Source organism: Trichechus manatus, unplaced genomic scaffold, assembly GCF_000243295.1.
Source record: "Trichechus manatus latirostris isolate Lorelei unplaced genomic scaffold, TriManLat1.0 scaffold00032, whole genome shotgun sequence".
In the NCBI taxonomy this organism is placed as follows: domain Eukaryota; kingdom Metazoa; phylum Chordata; class Mammalia; order Sirenia; family Trichechidae; genus Trichechus; species Trichechus manatus.
In genome coordinates this window covers 19,926,420-19,944,491 of record NW_004443968.1, presented here as the reverse complement: position 1 = coordinate 19,944,491, position 18,072 = coordinate 19,926,420, and the positions used below count along the sequence as shown (strand labels likewise).

Here is an 18,072-nt window from a genome sequence, read left to right as displayed (position 1 = left end):
TAATGTATGTCACTGAACTGTGCATGTAGAAATTTTTGAAATGGTGTATCTTTGGCTATGTGTATTTTCACCAAAAAAAAAAAGAGGTTGAGAAGTTACAGGGTTGATATGTTGTGGGGTTGTTAAACCAATGTCATAAAACAACACATGTACTTCTGTTTCATGAGAAACTATTTGTTCTGTAAGCCTTCACCTGAAGTACAAAAACATTAATAAATAAATAAATAAAAGAATAAACTCTAAATCAAGAAATCAGCTCCAATAATAATTTCTATATTTCAGAACACAAAAAAATCAGAGACCCTTTATGCCCTTATTCCTTCCATTAATGCCTTTCATATACAGTATGGAACAAAAATAAATACTGGAAACATAAAACAGAAAAAGTTCTAATGTTATAAAAACAGAAGCAGCAAAATTTCTGGGGATAGAAGGATCTAGAACAGAAAACGAAACAAGAATAGAAAAGTCAACTTGAAGTTGAACAATGCTTTTAAAACTGAGTTTTATTAGACAAATACCAGGAACAAATACAATTTTTAAAATGACACCTGTCGTTGTGCGGTGCTGTCAGGTTCATTTTTGACTCATAGCAACCTCATGTGACAGAGTAGAATTGCCCTCACTGGGTTTCTAGGCTGTAATCTTTACAGGAGCAGATCGCCAGATCGTTCTCCCCTGGAGCCTCTGGGTGGGTTCAAACTGCCAACTTTTCAGTTAGCAGCCAAGTGCTTAACCATTATTGTACCAACAGGGCTCCTTAAATGACACCTAAGAGTCTTCAACATCAAATTCCTCATGATTCAACCAGTAATAGAAAAACCTGGCAATGTTCACAGATGCTACTATATTTCCATAAAATACACGGGGATTTAAAACTAGACAACACTAGACAAGGTAATAGTTATATATGCCAGAAAAATATACACAGAGCACATTTTAAAAGCATCAGTGCAGCAAGCAAATGTGAATTCCTGCTCCAATCCTGTATTTTTGCTGAGACCAAAGCAAACAGGCCCAAGCCACACCACACATGTAGGGGACTCTGGTGCACCAGGATGAGTCCATTCAAAGCCCTGTGACCTGCACCTAATCTGCACAGCTCTGAACACTCTCTAAGAGGCCAAACTTCCTAAACTTTTGCCACAAACAGCAATATTTTGAAAATATAACTTATATGCCTTAGTTCCTTTAAGAAGTTCTGAAAATAGGTGGTAAGTTTCACAACTGCTATACAAAGAATTCTTTTCGAGAAACACTGCATCCTAACATCTGTACTTCATCTAAGAAACTCAAAGGATTAATTGCTTCACTAACTTTCACATATGTGGGTTTAGTTATGTATCAGTGACATGCTCATTTCTTCTTAAAAAAAAAAAAAATTCAACCTACTAAAGCTTTAACTGAGATGTCAAAAGGCATGAAATTCTATCAATAAAAACTCATTCCACTGACTTATTGTTTTCTTTTTGCTGTATTCTCTTAAAACACCTTTATTCTTCTCTGTCACTGACTGAATTCATTTATCAGGAATGTTTTTCATGACTAGAGGGATCAGGTAAAGTTTGGGTGTAATGGAATTCTCACGGAGAGAAAGGAAAGCAAAGGTTCTCAAAAAAGAGATGATGAATTATCTCCCAGACACCTCAGGAACTTGCCCCTGATCAGAGTCAGTGACACATTCCAAAACACAAGACTTCTGTAAGAAATTCCAGAAATGAAAATGATGAGTCAAAGAACACATGCTTTTTAAATTTTGACAGCAATTACCACGAAAATTTATATATACTGTTTTGATTTTTTACAAGGTGAATGTATTTATTAATTTATGTAAGTAAAAATCTATTTAAATACCTTTTTAAAAAAAAGTACAATCCACACCCTCACCAGGAGAGCTTGTTTTCTCCATAATTTGCTCCTAAGTAGGTATTACCAAAGAAGAAAGAAGATTTCATAAAAGATAATGTGTTCGATTTTTCCAAAACAGGCAAAAAAAAAAAAAAAAAAGACACCATGCTATCCTTTGACCTCAACTCTGGTATTAATTTCACTTGTAACACTTAGACATCCCCCTCCTCAGTTTAACAAAAAAAAAAATTTAAATGTTAGTTTTCCTTCAAAATAAAGAAAGCTAACATTTATACTGTATATACTATATACCTGTTGCCACTGAGTCAATTCCAACTCATAGTGACTCTATAGAATAGAGTAGAACTGCCTCATAGGGTTTCCAAGGAGTAGCTGGTGGATTCAACCTGCCAACCTTTTGGTTAGCAGCCTGAACTCATAACCACTGTACCACCAAGACCCCGTATACGCTACAGCATTTTAAAATGCTAGAGCTTGCTGGGTACAGTAAGCAAATTTGAATTCCTCCTCCAACAGGACCATTTTGGCTGAGACTAAAGTAAACAGGTCCAAACCACACCACACATGTAGGGGACTCTGGTGCACCAAGATGAGCCCATTGGAAAGACTGCAACCTGTATGGAATCTGTACAGCTCTGAATGCTCTCCAAGAGGCTAAGCTTCCTTTTGGCACAAACAGCACAACATTTTGAAAATACAACCTATATAACTTAGCCCCTTCAACAAGCTCTGAAATTAGCTGGTAAGTTTCACAATTGCTATACAAAGCAGAATTCTTTTGGAGAAGCACTGCATTCTGGAAATTTTTTTTTTCATCAAGCTTATCAAATAAATTCACTCCCAGTAATCAAAAAAACTGCTCCATATGCTTTAGCTGTTTTTAGCATCATAGAGCAAAATACCATATAAGAAAAAACAGATATGAGCATAACTGTCTTAAGTATACAGAACAGAAGTGTCTTCATGTCAATAAAATCCTTTTCAAGGGAACTTGAAGCAAGCCATTCAAATAGAGCAAATCCTTGGGAAATGGGGTCTTCTAAGCATGACTATTAATTATCAGTCTAAAGATAAATGTAGAGTCATCTAGTTTTAAAAGCCAAGATCATTTTGGAGATCACCTATCACAACCCTCTGATTATAGACAAGAGAACACTGAAGCCACAAAGGCAGGGGCTTGCCCAGAGCAGGAAGTCAGCAGCCGTAACTACAACCCAGGTCGCCTGCCTCCAAGTTCCATTCCATCTCATCAGATTGTGTGTGCTTCGAGCATGTGGTTCCCAAACATGTCTGCACACTGCAGTCGCCAGTATCAAAGAATACTTATGTCTGTGTTCCATCCCTACATTTATGATTTAATTGGTCTGGGGTGTTGCTTGGGCTTTGGACATTTTAAAAGATCCCCACATGATTCTAATATACGGGCAAGTTTGGGAACTTGTCAGATTGAACTTACCAGATAGAAAAATTTCACTCCTGTAAACTCCCTACCCTTTTTTTAATCAGTAATTAGTCATGTGGTAGATATCATTTTGGGCTGCTTCCAGTACTGCTAACAGCCTACCCCTGAGGCCTTCTAATTTACTGTTTCTAATCCATTGTAGGCTGGAAATATCTGCTAATCACACTTGCTAAAACTTGATAAAAAATAAATCTGTGCTGAATGAGGATGAGGGTTCCCTCATCTACACACACTTTGACATAGTTATTTTAGCTACTTAGAAGCCACTGACAAGTACTTCGGAAAACATAAACATTTTGGGAATTTCTAATAAATGTAAATATATACTTACTAAACAAACCAGTAACCCCAATTCTAGGTATTTACCCAAAATAAATGAATATATATGCCCACACAAAGACTTGAATATGAATGTTTATAGCTGTTTCATTAATAATCACCAAAAACTGGAAACGAGCCAAATGTCTATCAACAGAGGAACGGATAAACAAACTGTGGTCCAACGGAGTATCACTAAGCAATGAAAAGGAGCAAACTAGGATTATGCTAAAGGGAAGAAGCCAGGCACAAAAGGCTACATACTGATGATTCCATTTATATGACATTCGGGAAAAGGCTATATGGTTGGGACAGAATTAGATCAGTGATTGTCAAGGGCTGGGGAGGTGGGAAGGGAGAGACCACAAAGGGGCACGAGGAACTTTTTGAGGTATGGAAAACATTCTATATATTGACTGTGGTGGCCATGACACAACTAAATGCATCTGCCAAAGCTCATCAAACTATACATCTTAAAAGGGTGGATTTTACTGTATATGAATTATACTTCAGTAAATCTGACTGTAAAAAAAGCCTTTGACACATATTTGGGAGTTTTAAATGGTCCTCCAGATTTAGGATTTTTGAAATTGTGTCATCTCAGAATCAGAAAGAATCTAAACAACAGTTGTCCGGCCTGTATTTAACACTTTCAACAACACGTAACTCACTACCTCCCAAACTGGTCCATTTCACCTTTGGCACCTCTGCTAGGATGTCCTTTAATTTAAAACACACACACGCGTATGTATACATCATATACAAAACCAAAACCAAACCTGTTGCCGTCAAGTTGATTATGACTCATAGCTACCCTATAGGATAGAGTAGGACTGCCCCACAGGGTTTTCAAGGAGCGGCTACTAGATTCAAACCTGCCAACCTTTTGGTTAGCAGCTGAGCTGTGAACCACTACGCCACCAAGGCTCCAATATCATATACAGATACACCAAAAAAGAAAAGAAACACCAAAAACCAATTGTCATCAATTTGATTCATTTTCATGGTGACCCCATGTGTGTCAGAGTCAAACTGCACTCCATAGGATTTTCATGGCTGTGACCTTTCTTCTGAGGTCTCCCTGGACATACATGTACATATATTCCTGTAGCTTCTACCCACTGTTCATGTTTTGTGCTTTATTTCAATTGTCTGAGTTACTGACCCAGCCACATTATTTCTTATGAAATATCCTCTAAAAGCACTTTGTACTTACGGCTTTTCAAATTCCTTGTTCTTTTCCCCAAAACTAAAAATTTTAGTAAAGTTTCCATTTTTCCCATACTGTAAAATGCATTTTCACAAATTTGACAGGTTATGACTACGTAACAAAAACTAAGGTGTCTGTTTGCTTTTCCCCATCACTCCTTTGAATCATTCTGCTGCTGACTGCTAATTTGGAAATCCTTTATTATGAAACTCTGCTTTTTCCCAGGATTATGACCCCTCTAAGTAGTTCAAAGCAAGGATCTGCAAAGACGTTAGCCAAGTGGAATGACACATCAAATCACGAACTCACACTACTGCAGTTTTAAAAACTCTAAAGAGCCAAAAAATCAGGACCAATTCTTTTCCCCCTTCAAAAACTTGGACCACTGTGTCAGACAGACACACAGACCACACACTGAAAGCACCCAAGGGAAGGAAGATAACATCTCATATCTTTAACAGTTTAAATTCATGGTGTGATAAAATAAATGTCACACTTGCAGTGAACTGCTACACAACTAAATGAAAATGATGCTCCTTTCAGTGCCTGTTTGCCTTTATGGACGGCAATATAAAGTAGAACACTTTGCAAATTATTTCTCCAATCTTTAGAGATTAACATATTCACTAAAATTTCACCAAAATTAGAACAACTACTACTACCCACTGAAATATTATTCTATAATATTTCCTTTATCTTACAGGAATAAAAAAAGAAAACCTAGTCAATCAAAAAGTCAAACAGTTCAAACAGAATAATACTAGCATTTCACAACAATGTATTTCAGTTCTCACCATGAAAAGTTTTGTAGTTGTAGCGCACATTATCTGCAATAATACACTGACATTTCACTTTGTTTTTATCTATGTTGTCCTTAAAACACATGATACTATTATGTTCATACACGTGGTTAACAAACAGAAAAAGTAAAATATAACTCACCAGACTAAATCCCAGAAGATGTCAGTGTACAATTTCCAATGAGTCCCAAGGGAACACAGGCATAATAAATTTTCTGCTCTACTCCAGATACTAAACATGAAATATAAAAATAAACCTTTAATTTAACAAATAAAACAACTTATCAAGCAATTAAATCAATTCTAACTGCAAAACAGGATGAAACTAGCAGAAGGTACTAACAGGCATATTAGGGGGGGGAAAAAAAAAACCCCATTGCCATCAAGTCAATTCCGACTCTCCGCGACCCTACAGGACAGAGCAAAGCTGCCACACAGGGTTTTCAAGGAGCAGCTGGTGGATTTGAACTGCCGACCTTTGGGTAAGCAGCTGGAGCTCTTAACCACTGTACCACCAGGGCTCCAGGTATATAGGATATAATAATAATTCAATTAAAGTAATTTTGAGTTTGTTCAGCTAAAGGAAACCTCAAACATTTTAGCATGCTAGTTCATCTGTATTCTGCGGCATAAACTCTGGACTAAAGAGACAATAAAAACTCAGGGTATAAATGTTGATTTCACTATACTAGTTTATGTGTGTATTCAGTAGTTTCACAGTATCCTATGAAAAAAAAAAAATTCTGAGGGTGGGGTCAAAAGAACAGGTCCTAGCCCTGGCCTTGCCAAGAATTCTGACTCTTGACCTTACGTAAATAACAATCTTTAAAATGAGGATAATGATACTGCCTTCCTCCCTCATACATTTGTCATGTGGATCACATGAGATGAGGAAGGTGAAAGAGCTTTACACGTTGCAAAGCCTGTAACAGATGTGTCATGTTACTAATAGGCAATTTTTTGGTGTCTACTCATTTAGTCATAACAACAATAAAAATTCTTCATAAGACTGCTGTGAAGCAAATGATTGGAAGGCTCTTGGAAAATGTTAAAGAGCCAGAACTACCAAGGAAGAAAGGAAAACACAAAGAAACAAAACAAAAACAACCACTTCTTTGTAGTTACCCCATGGCTTAAGGTTCCCAACATCTCACCTGTGCCTTCCCCATCTTACCTGGGGATTTAAAGTGTAAGAGAACCTATCTTGATCTTCTACCTCCCCAGTTAATGGAGTTAATTTGTTGAGATCAAGAAAACTCCCCAAAGTCCTTTTCCACCTGTAAATGACTTTCTTTGGCTGGTGAGTTTCTGCGGTTGTTGTGTTCAACTTTGGGAGAAGAGGCTCAACAGAGCTAAGGGGATTCATTTTACCTAAACAGGTACTCAGGGTCTGAAAAAAATGGCAACAGTATAACACATTCTCAAACAGAATACAAAAAAAAACACGGGAAAAGGCAAAGAGTGTGTCACTGGATTTACTTTCCTTGCCAGTACAGAAGAGCTTTATTCAAAGGAAATTGGATAATTACTGAATTATAGTTATTTGTTTCCTCAGCTCCTTGAGCAACCTGCAAGAGCTAATGCACCAAGAACAGGCACTCCGAGAAACTACATGTTATCAACCTTTGGAATGACTTTAGATTTATATAACAAGACATGCCCCCTTTCATTTCTTTTGCCACAAACTATTTTCAAATTGGGTTATCAAGAGGCCTACATTTTAATTAAGATTTAGTTCTACTCTCACCCATAAAGCCTCTGGTTTTAACATAAAATGGTAATATAACAAAACTGTTATCTAATAATCTATTAACTAATATTTTACTTAATGTATCCAAAAACCCAACCCCGTTGCCATTGAGTCAATTCCAACTCGTAACGACCCTACAGGACAGAGCAGGACTGCCCCATAGGGTTTCCAAGGAGCAGCTGGTGGATTCGAGCTGCCGACCTTTTGGTGAGCAGCCGAGCTCTTAACCACTATGCCACCAGGGCTCCGTTTAATATAACTACCCCAAAATGATTTAAGTAAACAATTTTTAATAGGGAAGGTGATAAAAAGAAACCAATATTTTTGAGCACCTACTATATGACAAGAGCTATAAGAAATTTATATAATTTAATCTTAACAATCACTCCATGAGGAAAATGTATCTGCATTTTAAGGTATTTGATCAAGTAATCTAAGCCCCAATCGTCTGACTCCAAAGTCCATTTACTTTGCTTTACACACAGTGTGGACACTATTCAGTGATAAGCCCTGATGTAGATCTTTTTACACAATATTTATGCTCCACAAAAATGTTTACCAATCAATTTCTACAAATGGAATCCTATCTTAAATGTGTGCGGAGGCACTTTATTTAAAAGTCTTATTACCTCATTTGTGAAATGGTTGAGGGTACTTAGTTCTACCTACTAGCTCTAAGGCTATTTCCTACCTGAAAAATGTCAGGATCCTAAGGCATATAGTGGAGAAACTTTTGTACAAAATATTTCTAAATCATGGTCTCTTTGTTCTAAGAGGTTATACTATAAAGTATTTTTAAAATTGTAAGTTATGAGGCAGGATAAAATAGATCAACAAATAATTGCTGGTTATATGGCTGGATGTCAAATACAGATAAATATTTCCACTTAATGTTTCAGGACTACATCTATGACAAAGTGAGATATACTTCATTTGGACTTTTCGAAATTTCAATGGAAAATCAAAAAGGTGGAATATTAGAAAAACCTGAATCTCTTTTAATTCTAAATAAAGTTTTTGTTTTTGTGCTTTAAGTGAAAGTTTACAGTTTAAGTTAGTTTCTCATACAAAAATTTATACACACATTATTATGTGACCCTAGTTGCTCTCTCTATAACGTGACAGCACACTCCCCTTTCCACCCCAGATTTCCCATGTCTGTTCAACCAGCTCCTGTCCCTTTCTGCCTTCTCATCTCGCCTCCAGACAACAGCTGTCCATTTAGTCTCATGTATCTACTTGAGCTAAGAAGCACTCTCTTCACAAGTATCATCTTATGTCTTATCATCCAGTCTAATCATTGTCTGAAGAGTTGGCTTCAGGAAAGGTTCCAGTTCTGGGCTAACAGAATCCAGGGGCCATGTCTTCTGAGGTCCCTCCAGTCTTGGTCAGACTATTAAGTCTGGTCTTCTTACTAGAATTTGAGTTCTGCACCCCACTTTTCTCCTGCTCCATCAGGGACTCTCTGTTGTGTTCTCTGTCAGGGTGGTCACTAGTGGTAGCCAGACACCATCTAGTTCTTCTGGTCTCAGGCTGATGGAGTCTCTGGTTTCTGTGGCCCTTTCTGTCTCTTGGGCTAATACTTTCCTTGTATCTTTGATGTTGTTCATTCTTCTTCGCTCCAGGTGAGTTGGGACCAATTGATGCATCTTAGATGGCCGCTCACTAGCTAATTCTAAATAAAGTTTTAAAACAGTCTAAAATCTCATTCAAACTTTCATGTAATTTACATCACATATTCGGTGATACAGTCTTCTTTTCGAGCTTTTAAATGCATTGGAAAAATATGTACACTTCGAAACATTTTTTACACACCCAAAGAAAGAAATCAACCTAAAACTTCAATCTGGATTTGAAAGCAAGGGAGCCTTATCCAGCTCTTGCACTGGAGCTGATGTGGAAGACTAGGAAACGGATGGTGATTTCATAGTAACAAAGTGTAGTAACTGATTATCCCTATTATGCCTGTGCCAAGCCAAAAATAGAATACAAACAGAGTCCAAGAGATGTGTACAAGGTGAAAACAAGGTGCAGCAGCTCCATCCCATTGTCGTTTTTTTTACTCATTTCTGACTCTCCTCACTGTGCGTAATTGAGCGCTATCAGTGCACAGCTGCAAAGAGGAGGATGGTGATGAAGATGATGAAAAAGAAGAAAAAGAAAATAAATAAAAATGAGGCCAGAAACCAGTATAAGAATATACTTTCTTTAAGAGACTGCCTATAAAGAAATCTACTACAAAATTATAGTAAGGTTTTACCCATCCCCCATTAATAACAATTAAAAGACTGCAATTTAAAAGTCCCAAATATACATATACCTTCCAAATAACAACACTCATTTTTATACTACTTTAAAAATCTATAAACCTCAAACACTTACAATTGATCTGGCTAATGCTTTGAACATGAAGGCTTGGAAAGATAAGACATAAATGGATCTCCTTTCAACAGTCAGCAAGAGGGAGAAGAATCCCTGTGAAATTCCTACAAGATGGACTAAATGCTGCATAGAAACAGACTGAAGTAAAAACAGAGCAAAAACTATAGGACACGATGCTTCCAGCTGTAAATAGTGGTGTATTCCTCTGCTCACGCAAACAGAGAGCCCTATGACCTTATCCTGTAAACAATAAAACTGGGAAAAATTAAGCATGGCCAAGAGCTGCCAAGCAGGCCTCTGGGGAAGAAAGCTGTGGGTGACTAAGCAAAAGACACCCAGTATTTGACTGCAAATGAAGCTTCTACAAATAGAAGAGTTTGCAAAGATCAACTAACAAGCACGTCAAATTCCTCGGGTATCGTGATAGTACGGTGATAGATCTCAGCAGAGGTGAATAAAGAATGCCCTTCACAAGTAGGCTGACCCTAAGTCTCAGTTCCTAGCTCGTGTCCTAGCACAGTTATTTACAGCACCCGCATTATCTCTCAAATGTGTCCCAATTTGGCAATTATATTGTTACCCTACTCAAAAGTAATATATAACAATGCAAAGGTAATGAATTAAGAAGGAAAAAAAAAGTCTGCTTGCATAATGGCTTCCCAAACAGATCTAAGGAGTATTTCTTTATGTGTATGCACTCAGCCATTCAATTACTCACTTACTCATTCAGTCATTCAACAATATTTCTTGAATCCTATTATCTCCCAGCACTATACAGGCACTGGGTCAAATACGAAGAGTGAGAGCTGTGACCAGGCCAGAAATTAATAAATAAGGAAATTAATAAACCTACCCTGGTGGCGCAGTGGTTAAGAGCTCAGGCTGCTAACCAAAAGGGTGGCAGTTCCAACCCACCAGCTGCTCCTTGGAAACCCTATGGGGCAGTTCTAGTCTGTTCTGTAGGGTTGCTCTGAGTCAGAATCAACTTGATGGCAACAGGTTTTTAATACATGTAACAGAGGTAAGTCCAAAAGGCACTGGGAACCCAAAGAAGAGAGTGGCTATACCAAAATTATAGAAAGCTCCATGTTTATGAATAAATGTCAAAGTTCAGGTCCACAAAAAAAGCCACAAATCTCAAGCGTCAGCATAGATCCACTAACAAAAAGGAAGAAAAAATTTTACAAAATCGCAAATCATAAATAAATGTGTAAATAAATATAAAGGCCAGCACACAACCCTTCTAAATTTTGATAAATAACTCCCACTAATCCCTAAGAATTTTATTATGACAAGTAACAGAAACTTTAGGCAAAAACGGATAGAGTAAAAGTTATGAGTTCTAATCTAGCTCCCAAAACATGAAGGAAAAAAACAAGGAAATTGGCAGTATTTCTCACAGTGGCCCTTTGAAGAGATACCAATAATAAAAAAGCACTTGGGGGAAAAAAAGCAATTTTTAAAAATGCCATTCAGACTAACAAAAATATTTTGCAGCCACTAATCTTAAAGATTATTCTAAAAATGAGTAAAAGAGAGAAGGGCCAAAATATTTCCCAAATGGCAGAACACAGAGCAGAAATAAAATGGTTTAACTGCCGAAGTACAATACACACAAAAAACAAAGCACTAAACTGTGCCTACATGCTTATTTTTTAGGTTACTTTCAAATAACCTTATTTTACCATTTGCAACTTAGAAACACAAAATCATCAATAGTTTTTTAAAAAAGCTGTTAGTCAGGGTGTGACTGTTCTGAAACCATTCTTGACCTTTACAAACAAATCATTAACCTCACCAACCTGATAAGACAACCTATATCAGGTGCAGTAAAACAAAAAATGTCCTTCTCTTCCTAATAATAATTCTTTTAATACGTAGCTACCTCCTTAAAGTGCAGCATTCATTTTCTTCTCATATCTGCTAGTAAAAAATTAAAACTAGGTTACCCAGGTTTTCTTATCATTATGTGAAGTCATCCTTCTACTTTTAGAAAAAAGAAATTCAGTTTCACTGAGTATGACTGACAGTAACTGAAATTGCAGGTCTACATGCAGTCCTTACAAGAAACTCGCCTCTAAGGAAGCATCACCAAAATGAGACAGGTGTACACGTGTGGAATTGGTTAACTTTCCAAATGAAAGCGTAAACCCAACTATTCATTTGATAGGCTAACGACAAAACCAGAGTTCTCTCTGGAGCTAAACACCTAATTTTTTTTCTCCCTAGAAGCTATAAATCAGCAAAGACATTTTAAATCCTGTATATGAAGTTTTATTATTTCCAACACATTAAATAATTTTAAGGGTCAAAGGGAACAATAACTCTTAAAAATATACAGAAACAAAAACACTAAGAAAATAAATTCACTGACCATTACTTAAGGTCAATAAATACCTTATAACTTAAATCCTAGAACATTTATCACTAAACAGTATCATCTGAAATAAAACTAAAATGTTGGCCAAATCGCATTCTACACACCTACGGTTAACAAATGAAGAGGTCTCTCTGGACCCATTAACTCCTATTTCACCCTGTTCCTTTTAAAGTTTATAATGCATACACTCTTATATAATAAAAACACTGAGAAATCTGTGAAACATTCATTAAACATAACTGTATAAACATAAATCGTGGCACGGAATTCATAAATTACCGATACTTATTTTGAAGTATCCGGGAAAATAAACTTTGGGAAGGAGTCATTTCTATCCTGTCTATCCTATTTTACAGAGTTGGAAAAAATAAAGAAAGGAACTAACACCCCAAACTGTAGAGTAGCTCATCGGAGAAAAACAACGTAAAATAAAGAGTCTAGTAGCGTCAGAAATGTGTAAGAATTGTTCTTTCAGCTACCAGAAGCAAGCACATTACAAAATGCTGCTGCCTCCATTCTTCCTCCTGAAATAACTAAAAAGTTCCCAGCTCCTGTTTTACCTATGCACATAGCCATACACACACAGAATCCTAGCTCGACACAAATCACTAACCCACCCGGGTGCAAACTGGCATGGGTGGAGAAACAGGGATCCCTAAGGAAGCGGAACACTTGCAAGGGGAAAAGGACGGGGCCATCATTCCCTTCGAGTTTCCACCTCCTTCTGGCAGAGATTTGCAGATTCCACCACTAGAGAGAGTTTGGCAGCTTCACAATGGGGCCGACTGCTCAAGGTCTGACTGCCTCCCGCCTCGAAACCCTTTTCCTCCGTTTCCCACCCGACCCAAAGTCAACCAGCGACAGGTGGGGCGAGGGCGGCAATGCCCAAACGACATCTGCCGCTTTCGATTCTGGCCAGCACTCGGTCCGAATCAACGCGCGCGCGCACGGTCACAGTCGGCCCGCCTGCTCACGCTGCACCCGCAGACACGAAGCGGGCGCAGGCGGCGGGCGCTTGGGGGGCCTCGCCCCCTACACTGCAGCGAGGGTGACTAGGGCCGGTGAGATAAGCCCGCCAGGGCTCGCCCGGAGGCGCTATCTGTCCGGGGCAGTCACGCTGCGCGCGCCGCAGGGGCACCCGGGCGGCAGCGCAGTAGGCCCGGGGAAGAGCTACTTCTCAATGGGTCCCCCAGACCCGATGCCCCGCTGTGCGGGCACTGCGGCCGAGGAAGCGAGCGTGCGCGCCAACGCGCTCTGACTTCCGCACCGCGACACGGCGGGAGAGGCGCTCCGGGTCGCTAAATCTCCGCATCTCCCCAGCGAGCGCACGCCGCGCGCACACGGGGGCGCACGCCCCCGCACACTCACTTACACGCGCTGCACACTCACAGCGTCTCCGGCCCCACCCCTGTGCCAGGGAACCGTGTCTCCCCGCACCCCGCGCGGGCTCCACCCAGTTCACTAGACCCCCAACCCCCTGGTTGGGCGCCCAGGGACCACCCAACCGAGGCCGGGGAACGCTGGGTCCCCCAGCCGTCCATTCCAGAGGCCGGCCTGGCCGGGATTCCCCAGCACCGCGGGGACACCGCGCGCCCGGCCGCGACACGAGGCAGGGAGGAAGGGGCGGCGCTGCGATTTGGGCTGGCACCGGGGATAAGTGACTGGGGCACCCCCCACCACCACCACCACCATCACCACCACCTTTTCTGCAACACAAAAGGTTGCAAACGGAGCCGCCGTTCCCGTGCAACCTACCGGTGGCCCAGAGCTCCGCCACCTCCGCCGAGCCCGGAGCCGCGGAGCCGGAGACAAGGGCGGGAGAAGCGCAGGGCTGCAGCGCTGGGATCCAGGCGGAGGCCGCTAGCGGAGCCAGCGAGGTACCGTCTCTTGCCAGTGCGCGCGGCGCCGGCTACCGCCCGGCGTAGTCCCCGCCTCCTCCTCCTCCGCCGCCGCCTCCTCCTCCGCCTCCTTCCCGCCCTCCTCCCTCAGGCTGCAGAGGCGCAGCCCGTCAGCGCTGGGCCCGCCTCCCGCGCCCAGCTCAGACACCCGGAGGAAGGGCGGGCGACAGAAAGGCGCACAACGGTTTGAAGAAGTTGAGGGTGTGGGTAGTGAATGTGAAGGAGAGCCGTAACACCGTTCCCTAAGTCCAAACCATACGCTCCAGCTAAAGAGCTCCAACTCGCAGGCCTGGGAACAGTGTCTTTCTCAGTCGAGTGGTGTGCTGTTTTGTCATTTGTTGAGTTTCCACTTAAAGAACTCAGCACTGAGCAGAATCGGAAGACTGGAAGCCCATGAAATTACAATTTATATGGTCAATCTTAGAAAACTGCTATATATCCAGTAAACGTGTGTGTGGTGGGGTGGTAAAGTTCAAATTGAGATGTATTTGGATTAGCTATTTCTGAATCTGCAAAAATTTGAACTTTTCCATTCTTGTAAGAAATTATTCTCTTTGATCAAGATTTTCTTTTCTCAATGTATGTTCATCTCGTCGGCCAAACTGATTAACAAGCTTAGCGATAAGACTATCTACTGACATTTATTTAGTTCACGTTGTATGCCATGCCTTTATACATATGCTTCCAAATTTACACCTCTCAGTAGTTCTGAGGGAGTGACCAGTTATGATCCACAATTTAAAGATACAAAAAGCTTAAGTAACTCTCTCAATGTTGCACACCTCCTAAGTGTCTGAGAAGGAACCTGAACCCAAACCTTGCAACCCAAATTATTTATAAATGTTTAATTTCAGTACCAATCTTCAAGAGAGTTGTTGTGTTGTTCTCTTTTTTTTTTTTTAGCAAAAGGTTTTATCTGAACATAAAAGCGTAAGCATTCCAAGTTGGCAGAGATTAATACAAAGTTGGGATTCAAAGTTGTCCCAGAATCTGTGTATGCCTCTGATAATATAAAGGCAACCCTGAAAACCTCTAGCTCAACAAAGGGACACCTGGAGACTCCTCAGTAAGAGGACAATTCATACTACCTTTTATATGCCCTAAAATAAGTATGGGAAGGTAGACGATACTAGTTTTAACTAATACTCTCTGAAAAAACAATTCTAGAAAACATAAGTTACTTTATTTCCAACGTAGATATGTACATAACTTTTCAACTCAAATGTCAAACCTAGCACAGCATGATATGTGCTGAATAAATAAATGAAACTTTGTTTTTTGCACCAGTACTTTAGGAGAACGCACTGCAAATTATTTCAGATTATAAATCTGTGTGACACAGTAAAGTATTGTTCTGATGATCATGCTCATAAAACCACATCCAAAACATTGCATATTTTATATTCAGAAACTTTCATTCTCCCTGTCTGAAATAAACTTTTCAGAAGAATGACTTGTACTTACCCTTTGCTCTGAAAGTTTGGTGAGGCTCTTTGGCCAAAAGCAATAAAATTCTGACTTGCCTTGAAGTTTATTAGGCTTAAGCCTAGCCCTCTTGAAAGAGCATTGTCTCCAAATTGTCTTCCTCCTTGTATAGTGCTCCTGGCTCCCCTCCTAGCCCTAACTCCTCACCCAATCAAAATTTAGGTCGGTTTCTGGAGTGTCACAAAGAACACCTAATAAACCAATTCGCCAGACAGTTAATGGCTGATAATAGCTTAATGTGTGGTCTCATTAGGGATATGTCTATGCCACCTAAACACTGACTGGATGCTTTCTTATCTCAGATCTCTGTGGATTGCAAGGGCTGTGGCTAAGGGGAGTAAGGGGTGGAAGATAATTAGCCCTTTCCAGGGCTTTTCTGTGTTCTATGATAATCTATTCAATCTTTAAAGAAAAGTGGCATGCTTATGAAGGATTAGACCAAAACATAGAATAGGCCTCGTGATATGAAAGGCCTTCTGAACCTGAAGGGTGAGACACTTCATCTCAAATAGCCCTTTTGTAAGTTACATCTTTGCTTCAAGTCATCCTTTCCAGAAAATCACTTTAAAATGTCAGTTGTCTGGGAAGGATTATACACTTATGTAAATAGTGTCATCTAGCAAACAGCTTGAGAGAACAGGATAAGTGAATTTTGATCACAACATGAAAACTCATTGCCCTCAAGTTGTTTCCAACTCATAGTGACCCTATAGGACAGAGTAGAATTGCACCATAGGGTTTCCAAGGCTGTAATATTTACAGAAGCAGTCTGCCACATCTTTCTCCCACAGAGCAGCTGGTGAGTTCAAACCGCCGACCTTTTGGTTAGTAGCTGAGCACTTAACCACTGCACAACCAGGGCTCCTTGGTCACAACACAGTAGATATAAAATAGAAACTACAAAGTCAGGTGTGCAAGAAATACCACAATGCCTTCTTTTCTAGAAATCAACTTGTTTCATGCAGAACCTAACCAGGAAAATAGAGACAACTTCAACTATCTACAAACAGAGAAGATTTAATGCAGGGAAGTGGTAACATGGGTGATGGAAGAACTCTGAAGTCAAACAAGGGATGGTGAGGAAACCTAGAAGATAGCAACCAGCTAGAGAAACAAAGAGAGGAAGCAAGGTTGCTGGAGCCCAGGGGCCAGGAATCACGGCCAAACTCTGGTGGGAGCTGCCACAGAGGAGACACAGCCATGACCAAATAAGCCATCTATGGCAGAGATGAGGGGGAAATGAACCATAGACTCTCTTCTCCTCCTGCTCTCCAATCCCCTGCCAGTGTCTTCCATTGGCCAAACTTGAGTGCCAGCTGCCATGGGAGCCAGTGAAACAACCTGCAGTGATCAGCACCTCGGCAATACAGAGGAAAATAGGGCAAGTGCAAGGAATAACTAAGACTAAACAGGCCCAAGATCAGCATGCCCTTCTATTTCAATTTCAAGTCCTTAGTCTTTCTTAAAGTCTGTACCCCACCCCCCACACCCTTGGGTAGGGTCAAAGTTCCAAGAATGTATGTCATGCCAGGGCATGGGTGGTGATGATGGGGAGAGAGTGGAGGTCCTCTGATTTATAATCTACAGAGAATGCTATTGTCCCAACCTATGGCTACGTACAGCAGTGACAAACATATCCATATATGGAATGCCCTGCTCTACACACTTGGTCCCTCCCTTCAGCTCTCTTCTGCTCCAGTACCACACCTGGGCCAGAGAATATTTCCTAGGTCTGAGGCCATCCTGCTAAGCCTCACGTATCCTGTCATCATATCTAGAGTCTTGTTACCTCCCTTATGGTGCTGCCAGGATTTAGAGCTCAATCGCATTGCCCAGGCACACCCAGAATTCTTTCCTCTCCTTTCCTGACCCAAGAGAATCTCTTCTTTAGAAGAAAGCCTTTCTCATCCTTCTATTTTCCCCAGATACTCTGCCTTTACCAATAAACTCTATTCCCTTTCTGGGGCTTAGGCCTTTGGCAATAAGCCAGAAAGCCCAGAAAGGAGAATGCTCTGCAGGCAACTCCTTTATGTTCTGCCACATATCTCCTTTGAGGCAATGAACAAAGGGCTAAGTACAAGATGATATAAAAAACCATAAATAATATCTCAAAATAGTATCCAGTTATAGAAGAAAGAGATGGTGAAAACGGCAGACCAGGACAAGGGGGAGGAGGTGGGGGAAGAGGAAAAGGTGAGCTTACTTTGGGACACGTTGAATCAGGTGGCTGTGGCACATCCAAGTGGAGGTGTCCATCAGAAGGTTTTGGAGCTAGAGCTCGGAAGGGCAATGAGGACTGATCTCAGACTCACTGAACTGCTTCTAATTCCATCCTTGCATCCTACTTTTTTATCATTTGCGCCTGTTCTCTTTCCATTGAGCATTCTTCTCCACCCCTGCCTCTCTGTCTTGGCTAATGCCTATTCATTCCTTCTATTTCAATATATATGTCACCACCTCTAGGGGTTAAAAGTCCAGCTGCTAACTAAAAGGTCAGCAGTTCGCATCCACCAGCCAC

General features: G+C 40.6%; 1 protein-coding gene across 5 annotated transcripts in view; it reads right to left on the bottom strand.

Moving 5' to 3' along the window:
* The window catches only part of MACIR (macrophage immunometabolism regulator), a 27,123-nt gene extending 13,004 nt beyond the window's left edge, over positions 1–14,119 (bottom strand). For 2 of the 5 annotated variants that reach the window (XR_002823838.1, XM_023730163.1), the window contains exon 1: positions 5,802–7,587. The gene's annotated coding sequence lies outside the window, so the exon portion shown is untranslated. Of the gene's footprint in view, positions 1–5,801; positions 7,588–12,556; positions 12,571–13,926 lie in introns of those variants that run through there. The other 3 variants (XM_004375060.3, XM_023730164.1, XM_023730165.1) reach the window with 3 other exon arrangements.
* Between the last annotated feature and the right edge of the window lie 3,953 nt (positions 14,120–18,072).